This window comes from Vicugna pacos, chromosome 1 (assembly GCF_048564905.1).
Source record: "Vicugna pacos chromosome 1, VicPac4, whole genome shotgun sequence".
NCBI lineage: Eukaryota > Metazoa > Chordata > Mammalia > Artiodactyla > Camelidae > Vicugna > Vicugna pacos.
The window spans coordinates 119,909,852-119,935,808 of NC_132987.1; the positions used below are offsets into that span (position 1 = coordinate 119,909,852).

A 25,957-nucleotide genomic window follows, 5' to 3' on the forward strand; every position below is an offset into this window, starting at 1 on the left:
CGTGTTCAGTAAGGATTCAAGCTATATTAATTTTTCAACTAACCTAAATTAGGAGTTTTAGTAAGTGTGCTACACAATAAATCATATCCTTGTAAAACCCAATCTCATGAATTAATTTTTCAGGTCATGTATTTATTTAACACCAACAAAGCTGACGTATAATTGGTATGTAGCTGATTTAGCAGATTTTCTTTGATCATCGCTTTTCTCTTAGAATGTGACAAATTAAAGGAATATTAACTTCCAGTTGTAAGTTTCTTCCTCAGGTAAGTATAAACTTTTGCCTCAATTTGAAGTATTTCAATAAAAACACAAAAATGTTAGATTATAAAGCAATAAAATATTCCACGAACTTCCAGTAAAGATGGTCTTATTTCCTCAGTAATAACCAACACCTACCTCCATATTCTAAGATAAAGATCAATTCCGCCTATATTCAATGTTTTAGAGAATCCTGATATTTCCTAATTACTACTCAATTAATGATGACAACACTTTCACCTTGGGGAGAAAAAGTCATACTCAGCCGTTTCTCCTTCCTATCAGCGCAGGACACAATGTGCTCACTATGACCTGGATTTTTGCCTGGACATCTCTAGTTTTGTACAGAAATGGCCAACATTAAGAGATCAAATACCAGTGTCACTTGAAGAAGAATAAAGAGGGTTTTTCCTTTGAAAATGTAAATATCTAAAGGTAATTTTTCACTGTTCAATTATAATTTGATGATAAATCAAATAAAAGCAGCCCAGGTGAGTTGTAGCACCTACATCGTAGGTAACTCAAAATACTTTCTGCCACTGTTAGACTTTCCTATGGAATATTCCTGCATCTGATGCAATTCTGCTGGAAAGATAACGTGATTTTTGTCTCTTTGGGAAAAGATTAAATTGCCAAAAATTCACCTCCTTTTATTGTTTGTTTTCCTTAGGTTCATTTGAAACATCCTTTGGTTTATTTTCATCAGAATTTGCCAGGAGTCTTGACTTCATTAATTTTAGGTCTCAGATATTTAGGTTGTGAACACAGTTCTTACAGCCCTGTTATTTCTTGTAAGAACTATATTTCATTCATAGATCAGATGCTCAGATAAAATAAAAATGGCTTATTACTTCTTATGTAATATAAAAACAATTCAATAGACATGAATAAGTGAAAAATCATAAAACAAATACTGATCTAGCATAAGCTTTTCGAAAGAACACCAATTAACTACTAAAGTATATAAAATATCTTTAAGTAATAAATTGACTTTTTAAATAATTATACTTAGTTACTTATTTTAAAATAGGCTACAAATATGCTAAATATTAGAATAGCCGCAAAAGTGAATGCTATATATTCTAGATATTTTTGCTTTATCCTTTCCTCCAAAAGAAACTAAAAATACCTTTACCACTTGTCATATGTCATCATATGCCAAGCATTTCTTACCAGTATATATTGTAATTGAAAGTTTTCTCCTTTCATATATTTTACATACTTACATAATGCTGTAATAGCCAGTTCCTTTAAAGTGCAGAGTGATAGACAGAAAAGAGGGACAGAAAACATACTGTATTAACACCTGTCACCTCTCTAACATGGAGCATCTTCATGAGAATTGGCAGACCATCAGCATGGTGGAATGTAAGAGATAGCGTCCGTGCCTCATTTCTCACAAGTGTCCAGAGATGCACAGCACAGGGTTGCAGCCACAGCCTGCGCTCAGGACTGCTCATCCCTGCCAGGGCTCCAGTCTCGGGGCACATTTAATTTAATCACTCACTCTGCTCCTGTAATATCTGACTTCTTTTTACCCACTTAGCATGCTAAATAAGACCCTCTTAAGACCTGCTGTTTCAGGAGGAGAGGGTATACAGCTCAGTGGTAGAGCATGTGGTTAGAATGCATGGGGTCCTGGGTTCAATCCCTAGTACCTCCATTAAATAAATAAATAAATCTAATTACTCCAGAAAAAAAAACAAACTCTAAAATAAAATAAATCGATTAAGAAAGAAGTTGTTTCCAAGAAATGTGAACCTTGTGTGTCTTAAACATCTTCTGAAATATTCACAGAAAGGCAGAAGGAGTTGACTGAATTTCTGTACTAATTTCAATGATCTATGTCCAGCTCCTCATTTCTCCCTGAAACCCATCCTCAAACTGATCAGCATTTTAAAATCTAAAATAAGGACAAAGAATAGAAACCTTTGATTAGGAGAGGACCACAAAGACCTAGGGTCTCTGGGTTCAGCCTGAATTCCCAACATACGTGGAATTCTCAGGACAATGAGCACAGCAAAACCATGAGAACATCTTGACTCTGTGGTGACAGGGACCCTGCGAACCACTCCCCCACTTGCTGCTGCACCCCACTCTCTGTAAGCCACTGGCCTTGCACCCCTCTCCATGCCAGTGTCATGCAACAGAGAACTACCCGGTGGAGAAAGATGTAAACAAGGCCCCAAGAGTAGCTGCATACACCCCAGGGAGGGGCTGTGGGGGGAAAAGGGTCATGTAGACAATGTCATCAGAAATCCCTTCTGCAGTAGAAAGGAGCTGGGTTGAAACTAGGTGGAGAGATAAAGCGTAGACAGACAGACAGAGGGAGCAGATGGAGACTCAGGGACATCCTCCATCATCATTGTGAAGCTGTGTGAGTAAGAACATTCCTTGGCATATTAGTCAACATCTGAACACAAGACACATATTCTGAAGTTTTCCAAATGAGTCGTTCCTACCCTCATATGTCGTCCCCAGAACGTCCTTCAGTTCCTATCTCTACAATACAGCCTGAATGGTCCACTTCGGTCTTGGCAGCACCACTGAGGTCTGAGGATCCCCGCCTTCTAACAAACGGTCTCCACTCCTGCTCCTTTTCAGCCCATTCTCCACTCAACATCCACGCAGACCCTTCAGTGTCTTGACGGAGTCCCGCTAGACCGAATTATTCATGGTGGACAGGGTGGTTCAGGTTTGGCCATCTCTCTCTCTGAGAGTCCTTCATCTGCTCTCTCCCTCTGTCCTGCCCTGATCACATGCTATTCTTTCAGTCGCTCTACCTGCAGGGCCCTGAACCCAATATTTCCCTGGCTGGCACCATCCTTCTGACCTCAGTTCCTGAATCAACGTTCCAGCAATGTCAGCCCACATGAACCACATCATGGTCACTCATGCTCAGAGCACCTGATTTTATTACATCTGTGTGAAGTTACCCTGCGTGTGTCTGAGATTGCTTTAACATTTCTCCCCTCCGACTAGAACAGCAGGAGCTTGATTTGTCATCTCTATGACACTGAGCAGTGCCTGGCTATGCTATTTGAAAATATTTGTTAAAGAGATGGGTGGATGAAACACTTTATCATGAGTTGTATACAAAATGTCTCTTCTTAAGTCTGGGTAAAAAGAAAGCAAGCTAAAACTCTTCTTTTTAGATTTCAACATGAAACCTCCATATGTATAACACATAAAGAGTCTCCCCCACCCAGGAATGGCTATAATGTATTCTTACATGAAAAATGAGCAGGCTTAAGATTTTGATGTTAATTATGCTTTCATTATGCTCTATGGCTTTTTCCCGCACAGCTGAGCTGTTAGATCTACAATAAGGACCACATTATTTTCAGGAAGATTTTAAAAGCATATCTGATTTTTCATTAGTCAGAAACATATCTTAGGGCTCTTTTTTTTGGCTATTGTAATCTCAACTGAGTTAATAATAATTAAAAGAACAGATGGTTCTTTTAATAAGATGCCAAATGGTAGCACAACATAGTGAGACTTTTATCAGCTGTGCCTGCCACCTCCAATTGACATCCGTGCTGTGTAATGAAACTGTGCTTTCTCCTAAGCAGTTTTCATAACAGTTTCTGAAAAATTAGAGGAACACAAGATTGAAATCTAAGCTCTAAGTATATAGCACTAGAAATGAGGTGAGCCTCTGAATGGATCTTCTGTTTTTATTTTGAAAGTTAAATTAGCAGTAACTAAAATAGAAGTGGAACTAGAAAAAGATATATGTGCATATAAAAGATAAGGATATGTACATATATATACACATAGATAATCCATGATAAAACTTTAAAGCCATCAATTTCTCTTAATTTGGATGTAGATTGGAATTTAACTCATTTCAGTGGTTCTGAGCTTCGTCTATTCTGTGATGTGATGGGTGGGTGCCTATCCGTAATTAGATGTAGGCATGAAGGAGCCACGGATACTTCTTGAGCAATTCAGTGGCCTGATAAAAATTATGGTTTTAAAACATTATGTGGAAAGTCTCACATACGAGAGAGAAAGGAGTAGGCCCTCACAGTAAGATGTCTCACCAGTTGTTAACGGGTTGAACTGTGTTCCCTCCAAGAATCATAAGTTGAGTTCCAAACCCCAGGACCTCAGAATGTGACCTTATTTGGAAACAGGGTCACTGCAGATGTCATTAGTTAAGATGCCGTCATCCCGGAGTAGAGTGTGCCCTAATCCAATGGCATGGTTGTCCTTATAAAACAAGAGGAGATGTAGACACAGAGACATCTGGCTATTAATCCTAATCCTAATCAGAGCCGATAGGTATTCTGTGCTTACTGTGAGCCACCACTGCTCTAAACGCCATACGTTTTGACCCATTTAGTTCTTAACGACAACCTACAGGCAGGAACTATTATTATTCCCATTTTTACAGACGAGAAATGTGAGGAACAGAGGTTAAGTGACTGCATGAGTTCACACAACTAGACGCATCCAGGCCAGCATGACACCCCGGCATTCCGGCTGGGAGCTCAGGCCCTTATCCACTGTGCTCTCTGGCCCGGGTCACACCCAGAGGGCAGACAGGAAGGCCTGGGCAGAGCAGAGGAACAATTTCAGAGGAACAAAAGTGACACGCACAGAAACATATTTACACTAAAGGATCAACAAAAACTGGTTGGGGAGAGAAGCACTCCAAGTACTGAGTCTGAAGGACCACTGGGGTTAGGACAGCACTGACGGAGCAGAGAAGTTGGGCGAGGATGTCTCTATTTTGGGGAAGACAGGAGTTCAGCCCTGAACATGCTGGGTCCTTAGGGTGGATGACAGAAGTGGAGCTGGAGACAGAACTTTGGGAATCAAGCTGTGATGTTGAGGAATCACTTATGGGAACCGATGCCCAGGAATCCCCTGGGGAGGGAGTAAGGGAAGAGGCCAGAGAAAGACAGCAAGAGAGTGGAGAACAGAGGCCCAGGAGGCGTGGAGCTCTAAATCCGGTGTGCAGGGCGGGGTGGGGGGAGGACTTCAGAAAAGGATAACGCAAACATCTCAGTTCCGTGTCTTCCTGTCAGTATAGCCAAGAACACAAATAGAGCCTAACGGAGCCTCAGTTTCCTTATTGTACAATGGAGCAATAGTACCATCTTGGGAATATTGTGGGATTAAATAAGAATGTTCATGTAAGTTTCTGCTAGAGAAAGGCACTCTAGAATAGCTGTAATCTGAAATAAAATATAATAGTAAAATATCCAACTTGCTAGGCCAATAAAAATATTAAATCCCTAGGCATAAACAGCTAGTAATATAGAAAATGAATTTAAAGAAGACTACAAATCGTTACCAAAGGGAATAATGGAAGTCCTGGACAAACAGCAAAGCAGACCAAATCCCTCGATTAGACAGCTTGAAATTGAAAAAAAGTCAATTTTTCATAAATGAAATTATTTTTAATTGATTTATGATCAGAATTTATGCACAGTTTTACCAAATCAATGCAGATTAAAACAAAATGCTATTTTTCATCCAGAAAATTAGAAAAAATTAAAATATTTGATAGTATGTAGTCTTGACTAGGGTGTGGGGAAGTGAATACCTTCCGGTAAGTGTGTAAACTGGTGAAGCCTTTTCTCTTTGGTGGGTAATCTATGAGCTTATTTTACATGTAAGAATTGCATACATTTTGATCTGGCCTGTCCCCTTCAAAGCCCATCTGATGGGGACATTCATACACGTGCACAGATCAATGTATGCACAAGTAGCCCACTGCAGCATTGTTTAAGAAATGAAAAATTGAAAACGAGTCCAATTGCCAATCAAGGGTGAACAGATTAATAATTAGGGTGTATCCATATTATGTAGCCATTTAAAAGTAAGTTAAATCTAGGATACTCCATGGAAAGATCTCCAAGACATAACATACAGTAATTACAGAACATTATATAATGCCATACACAAAAGACAAAGAATGTGTGCACGTGTGTGTGTGTGGGGGGGGATCTCCGTGTATACGTGAACAGATATCTGCCAAAATGTTAACTGTATTTGCTAAAGCCATGAGTGGATTAGGACAAGGGAAGGGGGAATTACATGTTCCACTTCATAGTCTCCTGTATTTGAATACCCTAAAAGTGCACTACTTGTGCAGATGAAATTTACTTTGAAGAAAGTGTCAGTATGTGGTGAGCGAATGGACCGGACGCAGCAGGTGTAGCCCAAACTCACATGAGCCGCATGGCAGAGGGGAAGGAGACAAGTCTCCGACAGTATTTATGTTGAGAGAAATGTGTCAAAAGACAGACTTTCGTTTTGCTTGGTTTTCAACATATGTGCCTGCTCACAAGCAGAAGGAGAGGCTTTCAATACTTACCCTGGTCTTTGTAATCCTACCCCTCCAAACACCTAACCCCAGTGCCTATGCCATCATCTAGAGGAGCTCCCGGTCTTCCTGAACTATGTTGTGACACACAACTTCACAGCTACCCGCTTTCGGTCTGCTCAGTTGTGTCAGTGTTAGCGCTGCCTTCCCCAGAGGACAGCAACCTGTCCAAATATAAGGTGATCACATGTTCACCTTTCTTACCTGATGCTTCCCTAACCTGGTATGACGCTGAATGAAGTGCCTGATGATATACATTGAATTTTCCCCGAAAATAGCCTCAGTACAACAAGGCATCCTACCATTGGGGCCTGTCAAGTTTATGAAAATATCAAGATATCTAAGAGACAGAAAATTCCTGAAGCCCCAGCTTGGACTTTGAGCTGCTTGGAAGCCCACTTGGCCGGAAAGGGTGAGGTTACCTCTGCACATGGGGCAGGAGGCTGGACTCGATTCGCAAGGAATGATTTGGCAGATAGATGTCTAAATTCTCCCAAAGCAATCTCACTCAGACATTTTCCTCATGTAAATAAAATTCTCTCAGTGAAATTCTCCTGCAGTTAAATTAGGCTCAATTATACACTGCTAATTTAAGCCTTGGTGCTCCATTCCGACTGTATACCTAATTACCCCATTTAGGCTGTTAATGATCAGATCAGCTCTTGAGCAGATATTCGAGTCTGTCATTAATCTTTCCTCTAGTTAGATTTCTAGTTCTTTAAAAAACTAAATCCTTGGAAAGGACAGAATTTTGTTTTTAAAGATATTATTTCAAGGAATTTTTTTAAAGAGCCAAAGAAACTTATAAAACTTGAGTTGTATCTATTCATGTATATGATGAACAAAAAGAGTTTTGCCCCCTGACCTCTAGAAGCAAGTATTTTAGTTGGAGAGAGAGAAAAAATTAGAAAATAGACCAAAAAAATTTTTTAATAAACTGAAAAAAATGTTAAAAAAATACACTGTGAAAAGTGTTTGTAAGAGGATTAAGCCAAGATGGTTGAATACAGATGGAGAACTGCTGTGTAGACGTGGGTGTTGGGAGGCAGGGTTTCTGTGGAGGGCGCATTTCGGATGGAGCACAGTGGATGAGAAGAGCAGGGCTGAGAAACAAAAAGAGAAAATGTGCAGAAGTCCCGAGTGCAGCGGCCTGGATGCCAGGATGAGGCAAAAGGATGTGGTCAAAGGTAGCTCCCCCGTTTTGGGGAGGCGCTGACTGGCTGGAGAAGGACACTTTTGCTTAGAAAGAGACTTGGATGGGGTGTTGGTTGTCCGTGGGTGACATATTTTGAACTTCTGGGATCAAAAGTTGCCCCTTGTGGATTGTAGGAAACATAAGGAGAAGAACGTCATGGAATCTGCTTGCTGTGTCAGGTTAACTAATCTTTAGAAGAAGTGTATCAACACTATTTCCTTTCCCCCGAGATCTCTGATTTTGAGGCTGAAAGGGAATTCATATTTCATGCTGATCATGTGTCCCGGTTGAGGTGGATGCTGATTAAAAGGCAACAAGTTCAAAAAGGAAAAGAAAGTGAAGAAAGAACAAAGCCCGACACTTGGATCCTCAATGATAGCGCTTTTCCTGTTTTTTATGTTATAGACCCACTTGGAATTGAAGACCCTGGGCTTACTGGTGAAACACAGTGAAAATTAATCATAAGGAAAGTCTGTCTGATGCAGATGACAGATGGTTATGGGAAAGAACGTAGAAAAACAGGAACCATTAAGAATGAAATAGACACTACATTGTGGCCACTTAATATCATGGGGTAATGGTTTTTCACGTGGTAGGGAATGACCTATTAATGGGTTGTGAAATCAATTTCACGGACTGTAACTTTACTTTTAAAAAATAAAGTAGAGTAGATAGAACAAATCAGTGTGCATCACAAACAGTCGGTTAAATACTTATGAAGGCTTTGTTTTAGTTCTAATGTGCCTGTGCAGGGTCGTGTGTGTCAAAGAAATGCAAATCGCATATGACATCACTTATATGCAGAGTATAAAAAAAAGATACAAATGAACTTTTTAAAAAGCAGAAACAGACTCCCAGACTTAGAAAACAAACTTATGGTTACCAAAGGGGAAAGGTTGAAGGAGGGATAAACTAGGAGTTTGGGATTAACAGATATACACTATTATAAATAAAATAGATTAACAACAAGGACCTACTGTACAGCACAGGGAACTATATTCAGTATGTCATAATAACCCAGAGTGGAAAAGAACCTGAAAAAAATATATATATGCATATGTATAACTGAATTACTTTGCTGTACACCTGAAACTAACACAACATTGTTAACCAATTATGTTTTAATTAAAAAAACTTACATAAATATCTTACTATTTACTATGGAAAAACTTGTTTTTCCACCCAATATTACATGTTGTTAAGTTTTCTCCATGTTGCTATAGAGAAATCTAGTCCATTCTTTTTAAAAAAAATATAGTATCATTCTGTATAAACAAAACTCACTCTAACAACTGCAATGGATGTTACTCGGCTTATGAGTTTTTCCAGTTTTTTTCACTCCTGTAAATTTAGCATACAGAACAGTTCAGGGCACATACATACCAGTTATTTATCAAATATCTATCAAATAAATGAATGAATCCATTCATTCCACTACTGATGGACCTTAAGACTGATGTCAATAGTCCACCATTGCAACAACAAAAAAAGGTTCTTCAAACTTTGACACGATTTCCTTGGCCCAGATGAGAGAGTTTCACTAGAATGTCTACCTAGATCTGTAATCACTGGGTTGAGAGGTTTTGTGTTTTCCATTTTCCTGAGTCCTCTGCAATGCTATGCACCTCCCGACGGCCTGGCGTGGCGCACTGTGGGTGTGGGTCCCTGCTCTGGCTGGGTGACCGATGCTCACGAGACCACTGAAGACAGGGTCAGGGCACCGGCTGCTGCTTTGCAATGCCTCTGCCTCTTCAACTGTAGCTTTGTCTTTTCTTCAAAAGCATTAGACACATTTAAAAAAACTGATGAATCTTCATCAGAAAGATGAAGTTGAGTTATTCCAAGTAATGAAATAATTCTAAGTATAAAAAAGGGGTAAATGATTCACAGCCAGTGACTGGGGCCTTTTTGGGCTGTTGGGGTACTGCCATCAATAGTGTCTCAGAGCCCTAAAGCAGAGTCCCTTTCCGCCAAGAGCTGGCAGCAGTAACAGTAAGCTCAAGGTGGCTCTATCCTGGACCACCGCACCACGAGTGCCACAGGTAAAGGTTAATGCACGTCGCTGTGTAAAAGCAATACCACGCTCCATTAATCACACCTGCTGCCGTGTAATAGCCTTGTAGATCTTACCACGGTGCTGCTTTTATTTCATTTTGCCTCGGGCCACCTCCCAGGCAAATATGAAAGAAATAAGGCTTTTGAAAAGGAATAAACACTTGAATAAAACATACATACTTCTCATTGCAAAGCAACCCTTAATGGGTTTTGTAACCTCCTTAGGAAAACTAAAAGGACCCTAAGTCTTTCTGCAGATTTTCAGATGCTGAGACTTTGGTTAAAGGCAATTTTAAAGGCTGTTTCTGACACTTTCTGTGAAGATGAATGACTGCTATTCACTGCAGAAGGACCGGCATGGTGGTGAGGGCTCCGTGGTCAGGCGTTTGAGGGGCGGCCCACACCCGGCCACTGTGGGGAGAGCACCTGGCACCCCGCTGGTCTGTCTGAGGCCCAGAGGACACGGCTGAACACATGTGTGGTGTGGGTGATGCTCTCAGAAATTAAATAGTGGATTCCTGAGGATTTGCGCCACCGTAATACTTCCTCATTAATGACACATGATTCTTGCTTTATTAATCTATAACCACTTCCTGTGTTTACTCCTTCTGAGGCTCTGATAGAAACTGGTGATCAGCAAAACTCTATTTTCCCAGGTACCTTGTCAAATTACTTTTCAATTTAAAGGGTAAGCAATTATTCTTCTCAATTCCCCCTACATTTCTTATTCATTATTATTTTAATTGCAGTTTTATTATACAACCATCTAATGGATTTTCTTTTAGAATACTGAGAAAAAACTCCTCCTTGAATTGATTTTTGGGTATTTCTGTCATGAAAATGGTTTCTTATTTGGAATCTTATTTTCCTTTTTTCTCAAATAGTTTAATATGTTTAATAAGTCAAATGTGCACTGGAGTAGCTTTCATTTCTGACAATATAAAGGTTGATTATTATGAAATACTTCCTGGTATAAAAAGTTAAATTCTGGATAAGTATAATAAATACACATTTAAATAAATAGTAGACTTCTCAAACGAGGAAAATCCTTAGGGTTCTATAATGAAGAGGGAATTGAACACTTAGAGCAAAAAGTGTGGCCACAGTTGCTATGGGACATTTTCTCTTCTAGGAAGAAATGAGGAGAGAAGAGAGATTTTAGGCCTACACAAATTGAGAAAACCTCTACAGAAAATGGTAAACTCACTGAAGGGATAGACCAAAAAAAAAAAAAAATCTTAGCAAACACCCTTGCCTGTTCCTGCCTAAGCTTTGGGTAAAAAATATGTCTAACCATACTACTAGCCTTCTCAGGTTTGGTGTTTAGATTTACCCTCTGCCGGGTCCAAGAAACCTCATGCCAAGAAATTAACATACAGTGACTCAGTTTCCAAGAGTGTCTTGCAGAAGCAAAGGCAAATTTTCCCTGGAGGACTGAGCCTCCAGGATGTCTACAGATAAAGCCCCAATCCTTCCTTCCAATCTGAGCTCCCAGTCCCAAACCACTGAACATATAGGGAACAGATTACCATAAAAGTCAGAAAAAACAAGAGAGACTTCAGATAATGGAACAACTGAATATAGATTATTCAATAAATATTTTTGAAATGTTTGCAGAAAAAGAAAAGTGAATCAAGAACAAGATAAAGGAACAGACTGGTGTCAGAAAAAAGATAAATCAGATAAAGAATGAAATAGAATGTGCAGAAGTGAAAAAAAAATAACCCTTGATATAAATATTTAGATTAAACACAGTTGGGGAGATTAGTACACAGTAAAATAAATCTAAAGGAATTAGTACCCAGATTATTGCCTAAAGAGAAAAAGAAACATAAACACGAGAGAGAATAAAGACAGAGGAGGGATGCAGATCATATGGCCAATGACAATTTCAGAAAGAGAAAGTAGAAAAAAGTGGCAGACAAACAATATTTGGAGGAAAAATCTGAAAATTTGTGAGGATTTGATAAAAACTGAGAGTTTGCCCATAACAGGCTCTCCTCTGGAACTAAAAGATGTGCATCAGGAAAAGCAAGTATACTCAAGGATGGAATGACCAACAAAGAAGTTGGCATGAATGCATAACTCTAAGCAAATAATGACTGGATATACTGATTATAATAATGACTAGTATGATAGGCATGAAAAAATAAGACATCTCCAGAACACTGGACAGCAACAGCCTTTACGGTGGGAGGGATGTCATAGGAGGCAGGGTATTCTGAGGTCCCGTGTTACCCAGCATGCGGTAGGTCAGTGATGTTGTATCTGTACTTGGAGAAAAGCAGTCTCTCTAGTACAGTTATGATACTGACCCACAAATTCCATTTCACTCAGGTCTTCATTGAGCAGGCACCTACTCACTATTTGAGAATCCAGACCATGTGCCTTATAGCTTACAAAGGGGTTTTATGAATCATCATAGAAAACTACGGGAATAAAGGCCATTTTAAGACCTTCCATTTTCCACTGATTAGTCAGGCTGTGCTTGAAAATATTTGATAAAATTCTAAGCATTGTCAACTTTACATTTTGAGAATTATGTCCACTCTTACTAAAAACTACTAGAAATGGTTACTAGGGGAAAAGGGGTGGGAAGTGATAAATTTGGGAGTTTGAGATTTGCAAATGTTAACCACTATATATAAAAATAGATAAAAAATAAATTTCTTCTGTGTAGCACAGGGAACATATTCAACATCTTGTAATAACCTTTAATGAAAAAGAATATATGTATCCATATGCATGTACATTTCTTGTGCTATACACCAGAAATCGACACATTGTAACTGACTTCACTTTAATAAAAAAAAAATGACAAGAAAGTAAACACAAATAAAGAATAAAACCTATTAGAATGCATTCCAATGCTAATGAAGTACTGGAGTGTTGTTGTATGAATTCACTGCTCTAGGGTAAGGTAAATCTTGCTTTTTTTTAAATTCCCCACATCTTCTTCCCACATTTTCCCACCGAGTAACTGTTTTTAAATTCCATGTAAAACATTCATTTTCTATTGGCTTCTATGAGCGATTCTCACAATGTAACATGGTGCACATTCAGAAATCCCATACAACATGGTAAACTTACTCTTCCTTTCAATCTAACTCAACACATATTTAATAAAGGGAGGATATTTCTTTATAAAGGACAAATAAAAATTCCTTGTTTTAAGGTAACTTGCTCTCTTCTTGAGAGAGTATGAAAGGGTTTTCTCCAACACACATTTTACTCATTTTGATCCCTTCTGATATATTATTCTCACATCATGCTGAGAAAACTTCCACTTGTCATTTGAGCAAGGATGTGATAAAGTCATTATAAATGTCTAGCATTGAAGCCATTTTTCTTTCATTTCTTGCTATTAAATTTTAATTAGAGAATATCCTTTTAAAATAACCAATATTTTATGAGGAGAAGTAGCATAAATGAGGGCCAAAAGGAAAAATCTAATGTCATAAAAAAGACATCTGATGAATGAGCACCACTTTTTCTCTGGTCCATTCCAAACTGAATCACTGTATATAACAAAAACTGAAAAGGGTTACACCAAATCGGTGCTGAATTTCCATCATAGATCTTTTAGCATTCATACTTTCCAAGTACATTTACAGAATTTTTTGTTGAATTCCCCAAATCATTTTAACTACATGAAACAAGTTGATGAGGATTCAACCATCAAAAAAAAAAATCTTGAATCTAGAGAAATCTAGATTCAACTGACTTAGAGGAATGAAAGGAGTTATAAAGTATACCCTCAATTCTTGTTCTAAAAAGAAAATATAACCTGTTATAATCATTGGATGGATAAGCACATCCCCAACTTTTTTGCCTGCACTGTTTCCCATTCAGTGGTCACTGCGCACGTTGTCACAATGCTCATTTGTCGTGTAAGAGGAAACTTGAGGAGAGACATTTCGTGAGACTGTGGGGTGGAGAACGTGCGTGCAACTGAGGGAAAGGACAATACGTGGGAGTGAATGGCTCCTCGGAGGAGGACAGATGTGTGACCACTGTCTTGGGGATCATCATTACACAGTATTGAGAATCAACCCCAAGTGTCATCATATGTCCACGTGTTCATCATGTGGCTCTCCCTCCTGTTCCCATGAAAACCTCTTGGAGAGGAAGTCGTCTGTATGTGGGAGGGAGAGGCTGATGTCACCCCAGTTCAGTTTTGTTCAATCGAGTTTTTTGACTTCTCTTGCCCAGTTTCATATTCAAACCTTCTCAGCAGGTGTGTGAGCCTAATCTCAATATTCAGTCAAAAACTCAATTCTTGTTCTTTTTTTCCCTCCACTGAACACAAGTAAAGACCTGGAGTCTGTCAGTCATCCGTTAGACAGAAACAATTTTAGAAGGATCTGTAATAGTCAACCAAGAGATGACAATCTTGGTTTTTGAATGGACAGGAATAAAAACAAAGGACTTGAATAATTCATGGCAAGAAGATGGAAGATCTGTGAAGAGTTGATTGCCATGGAAACTTGTTTTGTGTTTTACCCTTGGCTTCATCTTTCAATGTGGCATCTGTATTAGTTCTTAGGGCTGCCATAAAAAAAAGTATATACAAAAAAAACCACACAAACTAGGTGGCTTAAACCACAGAAATGTCTTCTCTCATGTTTCTGGAGGCCAGAAGTATGAAACCAGGTTGGTGGCAGGGCCATACTCCCTTGAAAGCCTCCAGGCAGGGCTCCTTCCTTTCCTATTCCAGCTCTGGGGAGCCCCGAGCATTCCTTGGCTTCTGTTCACATAGCTCGAACTCTGCCTCTTCAAATGGCCTGTCCTCTCTAAATCTGTGTTCAGATTTCCCTTTTGTTATAAGGATGCAGTCGTATTGGATTAAAGGCCCCATACTCGTGTCTCACCTCATCTTCATTTAACTAATCACATCTGTAACAGTCTATCTCCAAGTAAGGTCACATTCTGAGGCACTGAGGGCGAGGGCTTTAATGTATCATTTTAGGGGACACGATTTAACCTATAACAACAACTCAAAACAGTTCATCCTCTGCCTTCATGAAGAACGAGTTTAAAGTAAGAGTGAGCAAAATCAACCTACAGTTCTTTGCAAGGGAAGAGAGGTGGGGAGAGAGTTTCTCCTAAGAGAATGGCTTTATTATGAAGAAAGATTTCAAGGTATATAACATTTCACATCAGATGAGTTAGGTGTGTGAAATCACTGTACTCCGGGAACCCTCCAAGGAGCACCAGTCACCTGAGCAGCCACTGCCAGGTAAGCTGCGTTCATACACAGGTGTAGAGGCTCTTACCCTTGGTAGACCTTGTGGCTGTTAGAATGGGTGTCGATGTTCATTTACCCACTCAGATGAGCTTTACATAAGAAGCCAATTCTATACTTAAAATCTATAGGTGCATAAACACAAAACACAGAAATCTTGAGGGAAATAATTTTAGGCAATATGCCCACCTCCTCTTTGAGATAAAAATGTCACAGTTATTAACACCAATTATAAGCCAAGAGTGCAGATCAGTGAGAACATGAAAGAACTCTTGACTTGGTCTAATCAAATGAAATAACGTGCCTGCAAGAGATTTAAAAGTACAATTACAAAGCATTCTCATTTTTCTTCCTTTGGGGAAAAACACTTTTAATTTTGTCAGCTAGGACTGACAGGTATCCTTCTTTGCAAGTCTGCACCCACCAAGGAGTCTCCTCTAGGCAAGCGTAAGTACAATGTCAATGACATGACCTGTCCAGACGGCCCACTCCGTATGAACTGGTGCAGGGAGGTGTCCTCCACTGTGTCCCACACAGCATTAGCCATGTTCACTCAATAAACCCTTGCTTACTGACAATGTCTGGAGAAGTATATAATCCCACTGCTTTTCTTGGAAATTTCTTACCATAAAAATTTGAAGAACGTTTAGCCCTATAACATCACTTTGAGTAGAGTGTGTTAGAACAACGCGCAGAGACTAGGAGCTGGAACGTGGCTGTGGCTCATCTCGGATGAAAGGAACTTGACTAGCCCCTTCGCTCTTGCCCGCCCGGGCAGCAGCAGGTGTGCAGAGCAGCGGTGGGCTTGGGCTGCGGGAGCTAATACGCATTAAACAACCACCTGAGGTTGAGTCTTCACTTCTTTATCGTTCTTTTCAGGAGCAGTGTTTTACTCCAGTCATTGTCTCTGCGGTCATTCTACACATTCTCATCCAACAGCCCATACGTTTCTCAAATCCCATACCTGAACACTGAATGAAGGAGAGAAAGTCCTGAGTAATTAGCCTTCTGTGCGTCCTAAGTAGGTAAGCTTATCAATTCCACTTTGTAAAGAAACCCTCCTGTGATACACACTTACAGCATTTATCAAGACTCTAAAAATCATTCAGTGCCCTAGTGTGGACTACAAAGGAACAACTTTTTAAAATTAATTTATTTTTTAATTTTTTTAAATTAAATTATAGTCAGTTACAATGTGTCAATTTTTGGTGTATAGTCCAATGAACAACATTTGGTAAGCATTTGGAAAATGCAAATACCTATAAACCACCCTCAGATGATCAGATCAGAGGTTCATCTATAAGTCGTATGCTTCCTAAAACAAAATATGTATGTGTGTGTATATATATATGTATATATATATACATATATATATACATTTTTTAAAATTGAAGTATAGTTGATTTACAATGTTGTGTTATTTTTCGGTGCACAGCACAGTGATTCAGTTATATATGTATATTCTTTTTCATATCCTTCTTTATTATAAGTTATTACAAGATATTGCATATAGTTCCCTATGCTATACAGTAGGACCTTACTGTTTATCTTTTTTATATATAGTAGTTTGTATCTGCTAATTCCAAAGTTGAAATATATTTTTAAATTGTCAACAAACGAGTGGATTAGAAAATACTCCTATTCAGCATGAACTTGCAACTATTTTCTAAGGAATTATCCCAATAAAACTTGAAAAATAATAATCACACGGATTTGTCTTAAGTATCCCTCAGAATCACAAACAAGGATAAACACAAATTCATACAACAGCCTAGACTCCAGGATGGAGAATGTGCTTCATATCTTTGATGTGGGGGGAAGACGAGCCACGCGTGAGACAGAGAACCCTCTGGGCCTGCTCTGAACACTGAGCGCCCTCCCTTGGTTTCTGCCAGGCTCTGTGAGATCCAACTGAAGAGATGCTTTCCACAAAGGACCAAACAGCAACATCACAGCGAATATAACTTCAGAAGCAAGGGTTATGACTCAGCGAGGTTCTTTAAAACGCGATGCAGGTAAGAAGATAAAGCAAGCACACACATGACTAGCACTGCCAGAGGCTTCTGTTCTTAAGATAGTATCAATTTTAGGTGAGCCGAATTTAACAATGAAAAAATATTTTAAAAATACAAACATTCAAAAGATAGTAAAATCTACCACTCCTAAAACAAGCATTAAAAGAGCCGTGAGGTGATAAATATGTACAGAACTGAACATTCATGCATTGGGTGATAAACATCAGTCAAACTCTGCTTCCTTTTGTCCAATATAAGCCTGCATTTAATGCACACGGAGTGCACGTCGATGACTGGTTCTCTATGTCGACTCCACACTGAGACCACCAGAGTCTTCTTGGGTGAAAGGTTTAGACGGCCTTCAAATCTAAAGAGTTCAAAGTCAGAGAAATACAGCCTAGAGAACACACTGATTTCCCAATCCTGCCCACTTCTCAAAGCCACGTCCAAAGAACCTGGTATATACTCCTCACCAGCCGAAGATCTTTCAGGACCCAAGCACGCAGCCTCAGCACAGAGCAGCACTCAGTGAACATTAGTTATGAGAAAAGTGAAAAATTAATGAATTTCTACCAAGAAGTGAAGTGGTATTTAAAACATGAAAAGACACATTCCAAGCCCTTGGCAGTTTGTATTTTATAGGAGGGGAAAATACAAAGAAAACTCTACCTGAAGAATAACTTTATTAAATGTATACGTTTATCAGCATATATTTAAAGATTCCAGTCTGTAGAAATCCGTATTTTCATTTTTATAAGGTTTTTTAAATGACTTTTATGACAAATAGAATTTGGCACAGTGTGAAAATTCTGAAAAACAAATAAATGTAAAAGAATAAAATGTAAATCCTTCATAATTCCATGACCAAGACAGAAGAGCTGTCTGACCAAGAACTGACCACTATTAACATATTTTTGTATTTACTTCTATTAATTTTCTACATATATATGTATGTACATTCAGATAACTGATATTACATTGTTATTTAAATAGCTTTGCATTCAGTTTATTTTACTCAGTATTTTTATTATGTGTATATTCAATGGATACTATATGACTGTTACTAAATCATGAATGATTTCCTGTCACTAAAATGCTTTAATACACCATTTTAATACTGTGCAATAATCCATTGAGTAGATACACAATAATTTAATTAACCTACCTACTCCTGGGTGCTTCTAATATTTCACTATTATAATTAAAATAAAATAACATAAAACTCTCTTATAGATCTTTATCTGTATTTCTAATTATTTCTTTACTTAGGTCCCTAAAGTAAAGTTTCTGGGCTCAAACCTATACTTTTTAAAGAAAGACATTAAACTGATGAGTTTTTAGAATAGTTAAGACATAAGTTCCACAACGTAGCTGTTGGGTGGCTTAACACAAAGGCAATCTGCTTAGCATCTAAATACAGCCGTGGACCCACACTGTCCCCTTCACTCAAAGTGTTTATGAACATAAGGGGAGACAAAGAGAAAGCAGTGATTTTCATTGATTACTGCATTCCAGGCATTTTGCATATCTCCTCATTTAATTCCCCCAACACTCTCCCGAGTTGAATGAGGGTCTGAGGTTCAATACAGTCACATGACTTGAGACTAAGGTCACATAACACAGGTTTGCCCAACTGCCAAGGCCACACTCTTGCCACTAGGCCAAACAACATGGCTCTTAATAGTTAAGATGAACAAATGGTAGATCATGGATCTGTACCTCCCTTGATGCCCCAGACAGTATCCCAACCACTTCCAGAGCCCTGGAACAAAACTGTCTGAGAAGAGGGCTTTTTGCTTCTAAGTCAGACCAGCAGGCAAACCAGAAGGAGGTGAAGATGCACGCTGAGCAATCCAAACAAAGCCCTTGCTCACAGGGAGATACTTCCAGAAGAGAGAGCAAAGATGAGGGCCAAGCCTTCTCTTTCCTGGGGAGGGAGGATGGGGGAGCCTCTACCTTATGCTGAACTTTTGAAAAAATGGATGAATTTCACCCAAAGCACAGGGGAGAGGAGGATTTTCAACACAGAACTATAGGACCAAAGGTGTGCAAGTTCATACTTGGAGGGGTGTGTGTGTATGTGTGTAATTGGGGAGCACTAGAAAGGATTAGGATTGAAAGATATGTCGTCCTAGATGGGAGAGGAGTTTAAAAATCAGTGAATCCCAGGATCTTTTATATACATGTTATATACATAACTTATTTCTCCAAGGGACCCTACTACAAATTTAAAAGAAATAAGATAATTTTTTACATGGTTAAATTGGCATGGGGGCAGCAAGAAGGATGTTTATTATCATAATTGATATGAGTATTACTGAGTCCAGTTAGTTTAATTTGCCAAAAGACTTGCAAGATTTTTATGAACACTCTAACTCCAATAAGAAATGGCAGTTTATTATATTTGAACTTCATCCTTTTCTTCCCTTTCTTGGCTGGTTCCAGAAATAATTGGATGTGGCTCTGTATTTTTAACTTGAGAAGAGGCTATTCTGGGATGTTCTTTTTATTATATTTTTATTTTTATTTTAATGAAAAAGAATAAAAGTCAGATTTGAAGACAAGAAATGTTTCTCATCAAAGGTCAGATCTATTTTTATTTCAGATTTTTTTTTTGATCAAAAATTCAGCCTCTTTGGTATCTGGCTTTAAAATGAAGCAAGTTTTTCTACCTGGAGATTGTAACATTTTCCTCTGTTTTAAGTTGAAAGGGTTGACAGCAATTTGTAAGTTCGTATTTTAGGACCACTGAAATTAGGTAGATTGGTGTAATAACACAATTTAGAGATGTCTGTGTAGATTCCAAAGTTGCCTTTGCAAAGCATTTCTCTTTGCTTTCTTTTTCTTAAATCACAAAATTTTAAAAAACAAAGAAACTCAGAAATACCGAGATCTTGCTATTAGTTTTCTTTTCTCTTTGTATAAGTGAACACAAAGAAAACAGACAATAAGGCAGAGGCAGTTCTACAAGAGAAGCACTCTCTATAGAGAAAATTCTGTTAAGGTTTCTTGGTGCCTGCAGTTCATTTTTATTTTATTTTATTTTATCAGTTTTGTTTTTTGCCCAGGGGCCCTCCTGCGGAACAGGTTGGGTGGGAGGTATTGGCATTTACTGTGTGATTGACTGTGTGTCCTGTTCATTTGCCAAGTCTTGTTAAAAGTCCCTGAACTCACTGCATATCTTGGCCCTTTCCCTCGACCAGCCGTCAATTCAGAATGTCCGACCTGATTACCAGGACTCTTGCTGCAGCCCCTTCTAAGCCCTTAGCGGAGAGAAAGCTGTGTCTTGGTGCCTGTGTGGATGTAAATGTAGCTCATCAAGGTTTCCAACTCCAGGGCAACTCACCACGCTTCCGAACAGCACTGACAGTGCTGACTGCCTAACTCAAGGGAGCATTTACGATTTCAAATTTTAACTTAATAGAAGGATTTTGTTTATTTCTGTCTTCATTGCTACTACATCACATCAAAAAACAATTTCAATTCAAATTCTAAAATATTTAGTTCACAAAAATATGTTAAAAGGACGTTTACAGGAAACAACAGTGTGACAAAATTTCACTATCACCCATAACAAGAGACTAGATAAAAGAGATTCTTCACAATTTTGCCAACTTTCCAAACAAATTCTAACCTTGGGAATTAGCTAAATTTAGTTAGATCAGATTTAGCACTCATTAATAGATTATGCTAAGAATGATTTCCAAAAATAACGATGGTGTTGATTTGTTGTGATGGCTTCGGTTGAGTGAGGAGGGAGACTGCCAGGTGGAAAATACACTTGTTTGGAGCAACTTACATTCTCTGTCCCCTGGGAAGTTCCAGAACTGGGCACTCATCAAGTGTAAAACACTCAACTTGAAATGGCCACAGACACTCACGTGAGGAAAACACTGGTGAATGAAGGGCCCTAAATACTGCTACCGCTGTTCCCACCGCTGGCGCGTTATTCTACCCCTCCCGTGAGGGCAGCTGCAGTATTAGCGGCTCTCCGCTTCTACAGCAAGTCAGTTTACAAGGCAGTGTCACCGCAGGACCCCACTGAGGACATCTGCATTCATCTGCCTGTTGCCAAAAACACCTGTCTGAATTCCCTGGTACTGGGGCTACCGGCAGCCTACAGAATCCTTGCCGTCTGGGCTCTTACACACCTGGGGCGACGTGTCACTTACATTTAGCATTTTAAGAAGTGACTCATTTTAATGGCCACTCAGTGCTTCTGAGCAAAGTGTAGCGGTTACTCCAAAGTTCAGGGTTGCCTTAAACTTGATCTTATCCCACATCCTAACCTACAACCTATACCTTTTTTTCAGTTGGCTACAAATGGCCCTTCATTCTCACTATTCATTTCCTCTTCCTGTCAGAACACTACCAGCTCTTCATCCCGTGTTTAAAACAGTGAATCACTTGTTCATGATCACACAGCTGTTAGAGCCAGGTTTAAAGTAAGTCTCCAGGGCTCCAACATCCACGCTCTGCCTCCCACGATCATTTTGGAACCGGGCATACATACTGAGATCTGCACGATGAGACTAGGAGTTTTTTTTTTTAACACTTTTATTGTGGTGTGGTTCCTGTACTGTAAACTACACATACTTCAGATGTACAATTTGATGAATTTTGATAGATGTATACAGCCATGAAACCACCACCACAATCAAGATAGTGAACATTTTCATTCCTCCTCAAGAGGTGCAATTTTCGAGTTCTCAGTTTATCCCTTCCCACCTCCTTTACCCCCTGGTGACCATAAGTTTGTTCTTTATGTCTGGACCTGGGGATCTTCATTCTAAGTGAAGTTAGCCAGAAAGAGAAAGAAAAATGCCATATGATATCACTTACATGTGGAATCTAAAAAAAAAGGGGACACAAATGAACTTACCTAGAAAACCGAAACAGACTCAACAGAGGTGAGGAGTTTCGTATAAGAAAATGCAGTGTTGTTTTCTTTGTATCTCTTGAGTAAACACTCATTGTTTGAGGAATGAATGATTCAGCCAAATGGGAGGCCAAAGATCCTACTGACAAACAGGTATTTCACATTGCTTTGGGGAGTGTAGGCAGGAAGGGGGTTTCTGTAATTGGAAGCTGGGTCACTTTTAATTTCTAAACATGGTTAGAGCTCTTGAAGGAACCCATCCACTTAAACTGCAGATCAGGGTCCTTAATTCCTTATGTGCCTGCTATTTGATCAGACTAGCCTTTTATAATCTTTATATTTCTGTATGTTCGAGAAGTGGGACATTTAAAGAGAATACCTACCCAATGGAATTCAGAAATCTAAAGGGGTCCTCCCTGAACCTGAGTTGGACAAACATCCTGAATCTCTGGGCTCAAGTCACATCAACCTGGGTACCTGCCTAGCAATAGGATCACTTGTGGTTGTTTATGCACTTATTTTTACTTAACAAGCACTTATATGAACTTAGTAGTGATAAGAATGTTCTAAGTGTATCACAAACATTGACTCCCATGAATCTTACACTGTTAAAAGGTAGGGGAAACAATTACATGTGTGTTTTTTGTCTGACATGGCAAGTGAAACGTAATGATTTATTTTCCGTCTCTGAGCTCCTCTGCTCCAGGAATGTATTTCTAAATTTTACATTGATGTGGAATGATTCTTCCAATGGGATTTTACACAGAATCCCAGATGAAAAACAGTCACCAGTCAATCTGCTGTGATGGAGGCAGGCATAGTGGGGTGAGTGGTCCCCAGTGTCACTTGTTTCCCTCCATCCCAGAGGCGCCTCCTCCAAGGCCTTACTGTAGCAGGTCTAAATTTTTAAATCTCTGGACCCCTTTTTACACTCATACAGATTATGGAGGACCTCAAAGAGCCTTGGATAGCTGTTCTAATTTAGTGTGGCAGAAATTTCAGAAGATTTTGAAATATATATTTATTAATTATTTCAAGGAATGAAACAGTAACTGGCTACATGTTAACATAAATAAACATTTTTAATGGAAAATAACTACCATTTTAAAACAAAAAATGGTGAAAAGGGCGGCATTGTTTCCATTTTTCCATTTTTATAAATCTTTGCAATCTCTGTCTTCATAGGCTCTTGGGATGTGTTGTTTTGGTGGACGGATGTCAAGACAAAATGGCTTCACACAGACGTAGTGAGAAAAGGGAGGAGTGTTTTAATAGCCTTGGCAGATAATTATTGATAGTCTTTGGTAGTTTCTTAAAGGTTAGTTGCAGTGGTCTTTTCATACTCTGTTATAGTAAAATTCACTGCTCAAAGTTCTGCTTAAACTGTGAACAGATGTATAACTGGTGCATGACTTTTGTGATAGCATGCATTAGTCATTTATAGAGTATTGGATCAGTGAATTATATAGATCTTCTACATGTTGACACATTTCAATATCCAATATCGAAAAATAATAATTGTGAATATCATCACTGATCTCATCAGAAAAATCTTTAAATACTGGGAAGCTGTCATGGGGAAGCACACCATGGGAGACAGAAAATTTTCAGAATTTTAATTTTTGCTTAAATGTTTAAATTATACGATTGAACTAATACTGTCAGTTATTCCCCTTGACGTGACAGGCTCGCCTTGGTTCCTTTTTAAGAAACTGTCTTCTAAATATCTATAGTCTGAATAATCATAGTCTTCCCATCCATTTCTCTTTTAAGTAAAAGCGCTGTTCCATGAAAAAAATCCCGTAATTCAGCTCGTTTCTCCTTGAGGTAACTCCTTACTAGTGTGTGTTGCCGAAGTACTTTATGCGAACCTCCCAACCCTTCACAAAATTAAGGGTCATGAATTCAAGGGTTGAGCATTAATAAAATTAACACTTTATGGCTGCATAAGGGATATTCCTTTTTTTTCTATGAGTGTGTGCAGGGAAGAATATCTAGTACAAGACTTACACAATTTGAGAACAGCTGGATCCCAGACCTTGATCTGTGCTGAGCCATCAGCAGTTTTACCCATCATGGCAAATATCAAAACAGTGAAGAAGGCAAACAGAACATTAGCATTGTTTTGAAAATACTTTTGACTTTGCAGATCCAGACAAGTGTCTTGGAGACACTCAGGGGTCCAAGGTCACATATGAAGAATTGCTGCTCTTTGGCATTATGATTCAAAGTGTGCGTTTTTGATCATATTACATTTAGAAAGGATGTAAGACTAGACATGATGGTGCTGTCCCAGCCATGCTCCCTTGGGGCCATGTGCAGAGAGTGAAGTCTAGCACTTCCTAAGGCTCTGCCCCCTAAACTGTCCCCTCTCCATCTCTGGAGAATGCTGACCTGGTGACCTACTGAGGGCCAGTTTTGCTGGCTCTCCTGGTTCTTTCTACAGAAGTCGTCCAGCTTGTGAGCAGTATTTCAAACAGACAGAGCAGAGCAGTGCTGGGAAAGAACTGAATGGTTCACCTTTTTAAACTCCCAGGTAGGGAACCATTATGATTTCTAAATAGTTATGCAAATTTTATTCTTTTCAGGACAGATGATATTTGATTCCTAGGAAGTGATTTTAGGTATCTCAGATTATGATGACAAGTATCTGCTTTGAGAAGAAGAAAACTTCTTAGGAGCTTAAATATGAAACAATTTCTAAATGGAAGAAAGACTATTTTTCCAAAGAGAATAAAATATCTGTATATTTCCAAATGATACTGTTTTTCTTTACCTGAGGTCAGGCAGGCTCTGAGATAAAAAATGGAACTATCTCAAAATTGACATCATCTTTGTCCCTTTGTTTTTAACAACTATTTCTTAAGGGGGGAGGCTCTAAATGCAGTGAATTCTAATACATATATTTGGATTTTAATTTTAGGAAAACAGGTCCATACTACATTAACTTTTTTTTCCCCTGTTGAAACGCAAAAGTTTAAGACTTGATTTTAATTAAATACTAAAAGTCAGAGTAATATAGCAGCCAGCAATAAATCATCTCTTTACATCCCCTGAGAGAGACAAGTTGAGAAAAAATGAATGAACACATTGGAGAAAATTTAGAATACATCTCATGCCTCTCTCTCTCCCTCCTTCTCCACTTTCTTATCACAGTCCAGTTTAATCATCTATCCGTCCCCTCCAACAGCCTCTGAATAAAGGCACTTCCTATAATGTGCTCATCATAGTGTCTTTCCATCAAGCACATACCTTACACACAACATGCATCAACAAGGAAATGATCAGAACGGAGGTATCTATAAAAGTCACCGTTAGATATTACCGATGATCCCTTAAAATACCAAAAAGGAAACTGTATCAGTGAACTAGGATACCCAATAGAGAATGTGCATTTAAACATTAACATAACATTGTAACAAATTTTTAAGTATAAGTGATTAGTAAATCTACATATTCCCCAAAGAATAGATTAAAGACAAAGTTCACTGCAATTTTCCCTGGAATTATACACCTTAAAAATCAGATGTGTAGTTTACCAAACGGTGCCCTAGACAGCCTTGTTCTTACACGGGTGGTTTGCCAGTTTGATATGGTTAATACGCTTGCAGCTGGAGACAAGAGAAGGCTGCCTGCAAGACAACAGGGGAGCACTCCAGGTGTCATTCGCCTTCCACCGTGACGTCTACTTCCTGCGGTGATACTGAAGCGTCATTATCATCAGTGTGCACACACGCGCACAGCATGCACACGGGGACACAAACGCATGCGTGCATGCACTTCTGCTCTTACCAGCATCCCAGATGCTGTCCATGATACCAATCACAAAAATCAGGCAAAATCCCCTGGGGCCTGTCACGTTGGTAGGGGCCCTAGACTTGAAAGCCGGTAAAGACATCATGCTCTTTAACCCAGCCTGAGTATTGGATGTGCTCTTGAACATTTTTCATTTAAGTGCTCAGAA

At 39.0% G+C, this 25,957-nt stretch overlaps 1 protein-coding gene across 1 annotated transcript in view; it reads right to left on the minus strand.

Moving 5' to 3' along the window:
* DSCAM (DS cell adhesion molecule) overlaps positions 1-25,957 on the minus strand; it is a 667,301-nt gene that overhangs the window by 261,694 nt on the left and 379,650 nt on the right. The window lies entirely within an intron of this gene.